This window comes from Vigna angularis, chromosome 1, assembly GCF_016808095.1.
Source record: "Vigna angularis cultivar LongXiaoDou No.4 chromosome 1, ASM1680809v1, whole genome shotgun sequence".
NCBI classification, from domain to species: domain Eukaryota; kingdom Viridiplantae; phylum Streptophyta; class Magnoliopsida; order Fabales; family Fabaceae; genus Vigna; species Vigna angularis.
The window spans coordinates 32,452,252-32,464,645 of NC_068970.1; the positions used below are offsets into that span (position 1 = coordinate 32,452,252).

Here is a 12,394-nt window from a genome sequence, read left to right on the forward strand (position 1 = left end):
TGTATGATAGGTATTTATTTTTGTTTCTCTACGTAAGTTAGTTTTTTTTTTCGTGGATTCTTTTCGTTTAGTGTAGTAGTATGGATCGAAGCTGGATTCATCAGCGTCGTATTAGTGAAGAGTATGAGCGAGGGGTTTCTGAGTTCATACAATATGTTAAAGAACACGCAAAACCAGTGAACGGGGCATATTTTTGCCCTTGTGTTCGTTGTCTCAATCAAGTATATGAAGACTTGGACAACATCCGTGATCATCTGTTCATCTATGGAATAATGAGAAGTTATACAGTTTAGACTTGGCATGGGGAAGTATTATATAAGCCAACAACTTTAAGAGGTTCAGATTACGTCGACAGATGAATGAGTGATCATTTAGAAGAAATGGTACGTGACGGTGGACCTTCATTATGTTCATCGTTATTTCCATCAAGTTTCTTCTTAAATCGTGACGAACCACACGTCGGACACACGATTTAAGAAGAAACTTGATGGAAACGATTGTTTTCTGTTAAAGAAGATGCGAAGAATCTTATGTGGCAAGTTGATGGAAGAAAATGTGATAATCTTCTTCGACACGTAGCTGATTCCCCACAATGGAAGAACATTGATGGCACATTTCCCGAATTTAGTGCAGAGCCGAGAAACTTAAGACTTGCACTTGCTACCGATGGTATGAATCCTTATGGCAACTTACGTAGCAAACATAGTTCATGGCCAGTTATTTTGATGATTTACAATCTATCTCCTATGTTGTGCATGAAGAGAAAATACATTATGTTGTCTATGATGATATCAGGTCATAGACAACCTCAAAATGACATTGATGTTTATCTAAAACCGTTAATTGACGATTTAAAAAAGTTGTGGGAAGAAAGCGTCGAGGTCTTCGATTCATATTCAGAAGAAAACTTTCGTTTGCGTGCAATGTTGTTTTGCACCATAAATGATTTCCCAGCATATGGGAACTTGAGTGGTTACAATGTTAAAGGTCATTTTGCATGTCCGATTTGTGAAGAAAATACTAGCTATCTTCAACTGAAGCATGGGCAGAAAACTGTGTACACAAGTCACCGAAGATTCCTTCCTCGAAATCACCCCTACCGTAGATTGAACAAAGCCTTTAATGGAAGTCCTGAGGATGATGTAGTGTGTAGACCACGTAATGGGGAAGAAGTATACGACCAGGTGAGGAACATTGATGTTGTCTTCGGAAAACAGAAAAAAGAAGACTGTTGAGAAAAACATTTGGAAAAAGCGATCAATATTCTTCAATCTTCCATATTGGTGTAAACTTGATGTGCGACATTGCATAGACGTGATGCATGTTGAAAAAAATGTATGTGATAGTGTTGTTGGGACTTTACTAAACGTTAAAGGAAAGACAAAACATGAGTCAAAGCACGACAAGACTTGGTTGACATGGGAATCCGTTCTGAGTTACATCCGCAATCCATAGGAAAACGCACATATCTTCCTCCAGCTTGTCACACTCTTTCAAAAAAAGAAAAATAAATTATTTATCAATGTTTACATAGTGTGAAGGTTTCACAAGGTTATTCGTCGAATATTAGTAGCCTTGTTTCTATGAAAGATTTGAAGTTGGTTGGTTTAAAGTCTCACGATTGTCATGTCTTAATGCAACAACTTTTACTAGTAGTTATTCGAGCCACATTACCTTCCTTTGTTAGAGGTATTCTCATACGTTTGAGTTTGTTATTCAATGCCATTTGCAAGAAAGTTGTTGATCCTCGACAGTTGGATGATTTGGAAAATGAGGCCATCAGACTATTGTGCCAATTGGAAATGTATTTTCCACCCTAATTTTTTTATATCATGGTTCATTTCATTGTCCATCTAGTGAGAGAGATTCGAATATGTGGGCCATTTTTCTTAGGTGGATGTACCCGGTTGAAAGATACATGAAGATCTTAAAGGGATATGTTAAGAATCAATTGAGAACGGAAGCTTCGATTATAGAGCGCTACATTGCATAGGAAGCCATTGAATTATGCTCAAGTTATATGCCAAGTTGTGACCCAATAGGACTTCCAAAGAAAAGACATGAAAACATACGTGAAGCAAAAGGGAGTTCGAGGAGTAAGGATTGAAAGTGTTAGTAGAAAAGAAGTTAATCAAGCACATTTATACATTTTAAACAACATAGAGGATGTTATTCCTTACATTTCACAACACATTGATGAAATTAAGTCAGCACATCCACGTATGAGTGAAAAGTGGACACTTAATGAACATAACAAATCCTTTTTAGCTTGATTTAAGAAAAAGATTTATGCGACTCCAAATGTTTCTAAAAATCTATTGAGACTAGCTCGTGGACCTGACACTGATGTGATCACTTTCGGCAGCTATTACATAAACAATTACTTGTTCTATTCAAAGGAGGAAGACAATAAAAGTAGAGTTCAAAATAGTGGAGTTGCCCTACAAGCTGAGGCTGTACACTTTTCCAGTTCCAAGGATAAGAATCCAATTACAGCATCAATAAGTTATTTTGGAATAATACAAGAAATTTGGGAAATTGATTATGTCACTTTTAGAGTTCCAGTTTTCAAGTACAAATGGATTGACAGTAATTCTGGTGTGGTGACAGAAGACCTCGGATTCACTTTGGTGGATCTTAACAAAATGAGTTACACGGATGAACCATTTATAATGGCTTGTCAAACAAGACAAATATTTTATGTCACTGACCCAGTGAATCATAAATGGTCAGTGGTATTGGAAGGCAGAGCCATGCACACAACTGATGATGAAGACTCTCTAGATATACTTGAGAAAAGCTCATTCTCATCAAGAACCATTGAAAACAAGGTTGATGATGTACCCGATGAAAAACATGCAACTCGATGTGATCACAATGAAGGCATATGGGATAAATAGGTGTCTTAACATTGTTTTAATTACTTGTACAATTTATTTATTTTGTCTGTTCTAACTATAATGTACTAACACTTTGTAAACAGGTATGACGAGCTCTGGATTAGGTCCGACGGGAGGAAGGGGTAGCTCTGTGACTCGGATGCCTGATGTCACATCCCGTCGGGTTAATGAGAAACCACTGACGGTAGAGTTTGATCCCCGAACATTTGTGCCTATTGGGGCACATGCAACATCGTTCAAAAGTTACTTGGGCGTGATGGAAAAAGCACATGTCCCTATTATCGCTACCTGTTGGGATGATGTCCCACAGGTTGACAAAAATCTACTATGGCAGGATATTTTGGTATGTTTAAGATGTTTTACTTCCATCATTGACTTATTTTTGTTGATCATGCTTTAACATTAATTTTGTTTTTAACAGGAAAATTGGAATATCCCTAATGATGAGAGGATAAGGAAGAAGATTTTATCCCACATTGCAGTCCAGTGGAGGGACTTCAAGACGAGAATGACACGTCAATACGTCTTTGGCTCTAAACAGAACGACACTCCTTGTACAAAATATAAAATAACTGAGGAGGAGTGGGTGCAGTTTAAAGAATCTAGACTTACTCCTGAGTGACAGGTATGTTTTTTAATATTTTGCTCTAGTCACACAAGATGTTAATTTGTGATTTATGCTTAATGATTTTCATTTTTTCATAGGTGAAAAGGATAGTCCCCCAACAGAGGCAGAAGCTTAATGATACACCACACGTACTGTCACGTGGTAGTTATGCGTTATTAGAGAAAAAGATGAGAAAACGTCGCGCTGAGGAGTAGGTCTTGAGCCACCTAATCTAGCACCTCCACCAGCCAGACATGAATTGTGGAAGGCTGCACGGACAAAGTTCAATGGCCAGTTTACGTCCGAGTCTGGTCAAGAGATATCCCAAAGAATTGTAAGTGGAAACTTTTAACTGATTAACATAGTTCATAAAAAAATTATGTAACAAACTTTTTAATGTGTCTAGCTTCATTATGATATGCAAGATGACTTGGTTGACCAACAGAGTTAAGGCACATTTGTGGCACAAGGTAGGGAGAACCTCCTAATAGCAGCCACAGGTCGGCTAAACCGCCCAGGTCGTGTGCGTAGTGTTGGAGGAGCTATTGGATTGAGGGACTACTTTGGCCCTAAACCAAGAAGCACAATGTAAGACCCTAGAACCTCAAGAATTTATCGAGTTGTAAAAAGTTCAAGTTATAAGGTAAAATAGAATGTTGTCAAAGTTTGACATGGTTTACTATTTTAATTATAACTTTTTGTAGAAAATATCAATTGAGTTGATTCTTTTTTGATTGGATAGTAGACTCATAGAGCTTCGATTTGAGTACTCATACGCGTATTTTTGACTTCGGGAAGGCGGTCAATCGGACAGTCAAAGTTGCGATAATGTTGGTCCCTTGGGTCGGAGAGGAGCGTGGGCAGACCTCCTTTCCAATTATTAAGTGCTTCTTAGTGGATTAAGGGGCCATGGTGTCTCTTGGGCAGATCTACAAGTGTGGGAAAAAGAGGATATGGGTTCTGCACTTGTGGGAGTGAAGTCGTTGCTGCAAAATCCGTAAGAGAGGTGAACTTGAGAGCTTTTGGAGTTGCAAGGAGGCCAAGGTGCTGCAAGTCTTGTGGAGATGGATTCCAGGTTTACAAAGGAAGTCTTCAAGAGGTAAGGGGTTTAACTTAGGATATAACATAGTGTATGATGGGTAGAAAGTAAGGGGAGCTAGAGTTTGGTTAAAATTTGTTGTATGCTATGTATGATGTTTTGCAGAAATTACGTTTGTTGATGTTGGTTGCAAACTGGTTTGAGGGTTTTAAAGGATAGAAATGAAATTGGGCAACTTGTAGAAGTGAATTTGGATTTTTAAAGTGTCAAAAGTGGTTTGATACACCTAGTCTTGGATCTAGTGATCAAATGGATGTTTGTTTTAACTTATAAACGTGTTTTTCCATCAATACAAATGTGTAAAGAACCCCTTTAGTCATTAAAACAGGTTCCAAGTGCATCAAAAGTCAAATTTCATGGTTGTTGTCAACTGGTATGGGGCTGGGCGCCCTCTAGTTCGCCCTGAGCACCCCTGGATGCGAGGCGGTTCGCGCCGAGCGCCCCCCGAGGGCCCCTGGGCGTACCAGCACGTTGTTGTCTTTGTTTTTTATAGCTTTTGGGGTTTCGGATGTCCATTTTGGACGTTCCTTAGGTCGTTTTGGGGGTTTTGAACCTGTCTCGAACTGTTGGTGATGGTTTCAAAGCCATTTTCTTTGTCTAAGTATGAGTTACGGGATTTTTTGTTGTTTAGTGGTTCTCTTGGGACTGTTATTGTTTGGTAATGTGTATTGGATTGATTAATGTTGTTTGCTTAACAAATTGTCATGTACGGTTATGTATGAGACTTGGGTGATTGGAAAGAACATGGTTGTGAACTATAATTATGTATTTGAGTATGAATTGGACATCTCAGGGTGAGATGATTGGAAGTGGTTTTGCAAGGTATTCGTAGAAAGTGGTGCCCAGCCCCCTTCTGTTGCGCCCAGGCGCGAGGTAATTTTCGTTGTTCCTTCAAAACACTTGCTTTTTGTGGGTATATGTGGTTGATGAAAAACAGTGACGAAGAATGAAAGTTTGGGGTCTTGAGTGGAAGAAGAACATGAAGGAAGAATTATGAAAGTGGAAGGTGAAGATGGGCACATTACAATAGAGGCAAGGAGAAGTTAATGAGAGTCTTGGGGTAGGAGTTGAGAAAGAAAGGAATAGAGTAGAGTCTTGGAGTTGACTTGGAATGTTATGGAAATGAAGAAAAAGGAGAATAGTGAAATGAAAATTGTAGTGTTTAGGTGTGTGGAGAAGGGGTTACATGGATGGGACGTAAATGAGGTGAGGAATGAGTGTGAAGTTGGGATTGAAAAGTCAAGGAGAGATTAAACAAATTAGAAATAAGTGTTGATGGATTTAATGAAATGAAGAGAGGAAAACAAGGAGAAAGTGGTGTATAATATGATGGGGTCTTGAGTGTTGGTGGATTTAATTTAAGAAAAAAAAAGGGTATGGTGGTTGGGTGAAGAAGAGTGGTTACGTAACTTTGGTGTGAGGAAGAAATTGTTTGGTCTGAAAAGTCAAATAAAGTGGGAAGTGGGATCCATGGTTTTATGAGAAAAGATGAGTGAATGAAATTTATGTATTGAAAACAAAAGAGAAAGAGAAAGAAGTGAAGGGTTACGTAAATAGAGAAAGAGAGAGTTGGTAAGAAATGAGTAGTTTCATGTAGGACCTACTTGGAATTAAGAGAAAATATAATTTAAAGGTTTTGGGGTTCACTTGAAGAGTTAGATGTAGAAGTGATGGGGAAGTGCATACCTAGAGAGAATATACTAAATGACATTTAAGAGAATGGGAAAGAAATTAAAAATGGAAGAGATTAGAGAAAAGGAAACTTAGGAATTGAAGATGCGCCACTTGAACAATCTTCCAAGATAAGCATCAAGAGGAGGACCGCCACTTGGTTGAACAAGATAAGGTCTGCCCAAATTTGGGACTTTAGAGACAGAATTCTATCTCCAATAAGATTGCAAAAGTGCAAATCAACTCAAATTCATTGAATCAAGGTAAGGTGTACAAAAAGGAGACCCCTAAGCCTTCTTATATAACCTTTGGAGTGAGCTAAGATGCAAGATCTAGGAGATGTGGGACTTTTGAGGGTGTAGTCCGTTCAGCAGCTGCTACAGGTCTTCTAGGGACTTTTGAGTCCCACATTGCTCAATTCTCTCCACTCCAAAGGGTTTATAAGGCAACTAGTTCTCCTATAGTTCAAAATATGACAACTAGCTATGCCATTAACTCCTACACGCCTAGAATGCTCACTTTCTCTTCTCTTCTTTTTAAGATCAAGCCATGGATAGTCCCACATTGCTTGCTCTTAAAGAGAAAGAAGAGTTTATAAGCAATTATTCACAAGAACTAAGAGAAAGAAATCAAAAGGCAAATACATGCCCAAAGGAAACCTATTCTACTTGAAATGTGTTGGGAATTTAGTAAAAGTGGGGGTGCACTTGAAATGTTGTTCTAGTTTATGGAAGTGTGAAATTAGTAATTTCAGAGGAGTGTGGCAGTAGGATAAATAATTAAATTAAGTTATTTAATTATTTGTTAGTCAATGAATTTTCTTGAATCGATGGTGTTCGTATTGCGATACGATAGTGTATTGAGTCTCTACGGAGACTAAGGTTCGAGTGTGATGGTTGTGATGGTAAAATTGTGAGAGCAAGCGTTCTGCCATTTCCTTAGAATTTTTGTCGAATCGATGGTGTTCGTATTGCGATACGATAGTGTGTTGAGTCTCTGCGGAGACTGAGATTCGAGTGTCACCCTTTCCTCATGCGCGGGGACTAGAGAGGGTTGGATGTCTCGCCCAATGACTTCGGCTCGTGTGAGTATAGTGCTCGGTGGGTGCGCCTAACCGAAGTTTTTACTCGTAATTCCTTGAGGAGTCGGACAGATAGGTCTGAAGTTGCGATGGAAGACGGCTCGAATCGCCCTGTTTTGCGAAACAGGTTTGGTACGACAAAATTCAAGGAAACAATAGAAGCTTGAGGAAACGATTGAGTCGTGAGTTTAATACTGTGATGTATTGTAATATTGTGACTTGATAGTCTGAGTAGTGATGATCTGAGTTAATAATATTGTGACTTTGATAGTCTGAGTGGTGATGATCTGAGTTATGAGTTGAATATTGCGTTGTAATGTAAGGTTGTGACTAGGAAAATCTAAGTTGTGATATTTTGATAATGAAATTATATGCTATGTTAGGTTCTTCGTTACTCACCCTGAAATGTTGTGGTTGTGGTTTCCACCTACGATGATCGTACTTGTACGGGAGTAGATGGCGTTGTAGATGAGGCAGAGATGAAGTAGCACGACGAGAGTTATGGGAAATACTATGGGGAATTTATCATGTTTTAAAGTAATTTTATGTTTTTGAATAATGAATTTTATATTTGTAAGGTTTTAACCTTATGTTGTAAGACGCCTAGACTTTTGATATTTAGTTTCGCGATGTTAATCTAAAAAAAAAAAACTGGCGTAAAATTTTGGATTTTGTTATTTTCTAGTGGTACTCCGTAAGGGGTGTTACACACAGAAGTCGTGGCTCAGGAAATGGTTAGTAGCATCAGGCAACAGGTGCAAGTCGAATTAGAGGAAAGCATGGGTGAATGCTTCAGAATGGTCGAAGAAAAACTTGCGATGATCACCCAACCACAACAACAACAGCAACAACAACAACAACAACAATAGCAACAACAACAAGAGCAACAACAACAGTCACAGCAGGAGGACGCCCCTACAAATGATCCTACTACACCTCGTGTGAGCACCAAAGGCTCATACTCTACTGCAGATCGTACTAATTACAATATTCAGTATGAGTTTTTCGTTGATAAGGATCCTCCGCGCGTAGTGGTCGTGTGATGACAGATTGCAGGAGGCCAGACCATTCATAGTGCTCCTTTATTGCCCACTCACGCGCGGGTAATGATTGATGATCCAAGAGACCCCCAGGCTCGAGTGCTAGTGCCTACATCTGAAATCCAATTCGTGGGGGAGGCCTTAGGCACATTTATAGCTTGGCCTAAGGCTATGATCATGCCATATTTTGGCCCATCAGCGGTATTATATTCTTCTTTTTATTATCTTAAATCTTCAATTTATAATTAAACGATTCCTAACTTTTGTAAATGTGAGTTGCAGGTCTACCGTTCTGAGAAACAACCAATTGCTCAACTTGTGAACAAGGCTCGTGAGGAAGCAAAAGACCATGATGCTATATCCATATTGACCTCCAGATTAAATAAGTTGAGAAAAGGACCGGTAGAGATGTTGTGGGAGTTAAGAACATTTGGCCTTGAGTTCCATGTTCCATTGTATATTAATTTCGATGATGCTTATGAGATCATTGGTGGAGAAAAAATGCTCAACATTTCATCCATACAACTATGGTGCATGTAAGTTTTTAATAAATATACTTAACTTTATTCTTACAGGTACATGGACATCATCGTAGTTGAATCAGGTCAGGTGTCAGTTTATGGCTTTCTTGAACCTCAGACCATTCAACCATCTTGAAACACATTAGATTTCAGAAAATCATATATTCAAACATGAATGACTTAGTCTAACAGAGAGATATATATCGCGCCATACATTGATGCGTATGTGTTTCCCAATATTGTCAACTTTTATCAAATTTTAATCAATAAACTAACTCACTAGTTGTTGGTACATGACAAGGGTCATTGGCAACTCATGGTGATCATTCCAAAAAAAGCACAAGTTGTATGGTTTTGTTCTCTTCATAGGAAGATTAAAGCGGAGTTGAAGTCCTTGATACAAACGTAAGTATTACATTCATTCTTATAAATTCATTATGATATTAATATATTAACTTATGTTTCTAATGTTTCAAATTTGTTTAGAGTTGTGACTAGGACCAAAGGACAACAACTTGAAATTATATATCCTAAGGTTGGAATTCGTTGATCTTTAACCTTTAATTTTCATAGTCAAATTGAAACCATTACATTTGACTAAGTTCTTTCACATGTTTAGTGTAATAAGAAGAATGATTCCTGGGCATGTGGCTACTACATCATGTCATGGATGAAGGCAATCATCTGAGTAGAAATCAGAGGGGAATGGACTGAGGTAAAAATTTACATTTGAAAATCTTACAAATATCAATAAAATTTTGACATTAAAATGAATATAATAGTAAAGTTTCCTTGATTATGCAGTGGTTCAACACTACCGCTCCATTGTCTACTTCAGTAATAACGACGATAAGAGAGGATTGGGCACGATATTTGAATAAACATTTTAAATAGCTATAGCTTTAGGTTTTTCCTTTCATGATAATAGCATTTACTTACTTGTGCAGCTTTTAAACTGTTAATAGATTATTGTGAATAGATGAATATTGTGAATAGATGCATATTGTGAATAGATGAATGGAAAACTGGGTTCTTTAAAGTTTTGATGATAGCATTAGTGTCTTTTAGTTTTACTATTTAATTGGAATTGATGAATTGATGATAGCATGGTTTAAATTAATTAATTCTGTGAATATATATGAATTGGAAAACTAGTTTTTGTATTTCAGGTTTGGTTGAATGAGCTAAACCGAATCAAATCCAAAAAAACACACTGAAGGTAATGTCGAAGTATACATCATTTAACGTTCAAACATCGACAGTAACGTCCCATATAGACAAATTCGACATTAACCTTACGTTCATCCCCTTATACTTGACGTCAAATATTCCTTTAAATATAAATATTTATTCAAATATTACTCAAAAATTGACGTTCTCTTTGAACTTCGACGTGAACATTACGTCTATTATCTTCCGTATCGACGTTAACTTTACGTCACTTCCCTCGTACATAGGACGACAAATCTTACTATAAATATAAATATTTATTCAAATATTGAATGTCATCTCTTTACTAACTGATGTAACCTCACGTCGTTGCACAATGTCGACGTTAGGTTTACGTCAGATCTCGATATACTCGACGTCAAATTGTCCTATTAACGTCGCCTCGTGATATTCGACGTAAAATTTATGTCACCCGCTATGACGTCGATCGCAAATTCGTCGTTAAAAGTAAAAAATAACCGACGTAATACGTTGTTTTTGCGCTAGTGTTTAGAGGTGCAACCATTGTTTCACATCTGAGCGCCACCGTTGAGCGTCAGTCTGGTGCTGCAACCACTGTTTCACGCCTAGGTGCCACCTCTAAGCGCCAATGTGGTTCTACAACCACTGTTTCACGCTTGAGTGCCACCGCTGAGTGTCATTTGAGTGTCGCACTTACCGTTGGGCGCCCTTTTGAAGCGCTGAGCGCTAACGACGTGGGCTTGGACCTATTTTATGTTATTTTTATGAACTATTTAAGATTTTGGACGACCTAGGGTTCATATCTTTTGACAGAAAGAGCCAAAACACACTCCTTTCACCCCTCGGAGGCGGATTTTGGATGCAGAAGCTCTAATCTTCAACTTTTAGGGTTTTATCTTTCATTCTTTTCCATATTTTCATCTAGTTTCACCATGTCTATGGTGAACTAAACCTCCATTGTTGTTGGGGAAACGATGTAATCATTTGAAACTCTCATGTATTGAATTGATTTATATTATAAATGCTTTATTTCATTAATTGTTAGGATTTTTCCTCTACACTCTATGCATGCTTTGTTTAACTCATTCAATTGCATGATTATTGATTTTGTCAATATGGACACATATGGAAAAATCTAGAACTGGGGAAATTCTCCCAAAAGCAATATTACCTAGACATAGGGATAGGAGGGTTGGTTGTCTTTAAGCTTCTGTGCGAATGAAATGCATAATTAATTGCTGGGGATACAAGACATTGTGAACTAGTAATTAAGAGTAGGTTTTCTTCACCGAGACATCGAGTTTAAGGTAAATTAGAAAGTGACATTAACATTAATGAAGAAGATGAATTCATAAATACATGAGAGTGGATAGGATAAGTCGGAAACCCAACAACATAATCATTCCATATTTTATATCAATCACTTGTGTATTCTTCAAGTCAATTGATTAACACTTGCATTCATATTTATTTTCCGCATGATAAACACCATGATTTTGTTTACAAGTTTTAATTAATCAAGAAACCACATGAATATTGTCTAGGCCGTGAGTCTATAGGAAAACGATATTTGGCCTTACCATTTATTATTACTTGATAGGATTCGGTAGACTTACCGAAGTGTTAACACTACCCTTTCTATCTCTTCAAAAGAGGAAAGAGTGGCCTTCGAACCTTGTCTCTTCTACCGCCTCTTATAGACGAAGAGACCTACCTTTTTACTCTATCGCAAGAAGAAAGGTATTACCGCGGTTTTTTACAGTGAAACGATCATAGTACATATAACTATATCAGTACTTTTGACACTGCTAGTTTATTATTATTATCACACCTTAATCACCCTAATATACTTTTGTGTCAAACCCATAGTATTCTATCACAACCAAGGTTATATAAAAAAGGACCGCGTTATTCTAACAACGTTTTTTTGACACATTTTTTACAACGCCACGTGTCGATTTTTGATAGGTTTGATTTAAAATTTTTTTTTAAAAAAAACCGTCTTAATGGAAGTACGTAAGTTTTATTTTAAGTGAGAATCCCAAAATACCCCTCTTCGTTTGGTTGGAAACGAAGGCCTGGTTTTCGTTCGTCTTCATTTTCTTTCTCTGTAATCGTGTGTTGTGCGTGGTGGTGCCGGTGCCTCCCTCCATTTTCGTAAAGGTGGTGTTTTTGGTTGATGTTATAGTGCGCAATGGAAGGTTCCGGTGACCATTGTCCGACGACGAAGGTAAGTGGTTTGACGTTCCATTTCGTTCCATGGTTTTTTGGTTTGGGTTTAGGT

General features: G+C 37.7%; 1 long non-coding RNA gene across 2 annotated transcripts; it reads left to right on the forward strand.

Annotated features, from left to right (window-relative positions):
- The first annotated feature begins 3,003 nt into the window (after window positions 1–3,003).
- LOC128193720 (uncharacterized) lies at window positions 3,004–8,917 on the forward strand. Of its 2 annotated transcripts, XR_008245105.1 has the most exons (5): window positions 3,004–3,243; window positions 3,322–3,525; window positions 3,606–3,841; window positions 3,914–8,599; window positions 8,681–8,917. It is a non-coding gene; the product is annotated as an uncharacterized LOC128193720 (long non-coding RNA). The 2 variants fall into 2 exon arrangements; XR_008245104.1 differs by having other exon boundaries at window positions 3,606–8,599.
- Window positions 8,918–12,394: the final 3,477 nt, after the last annotated feature.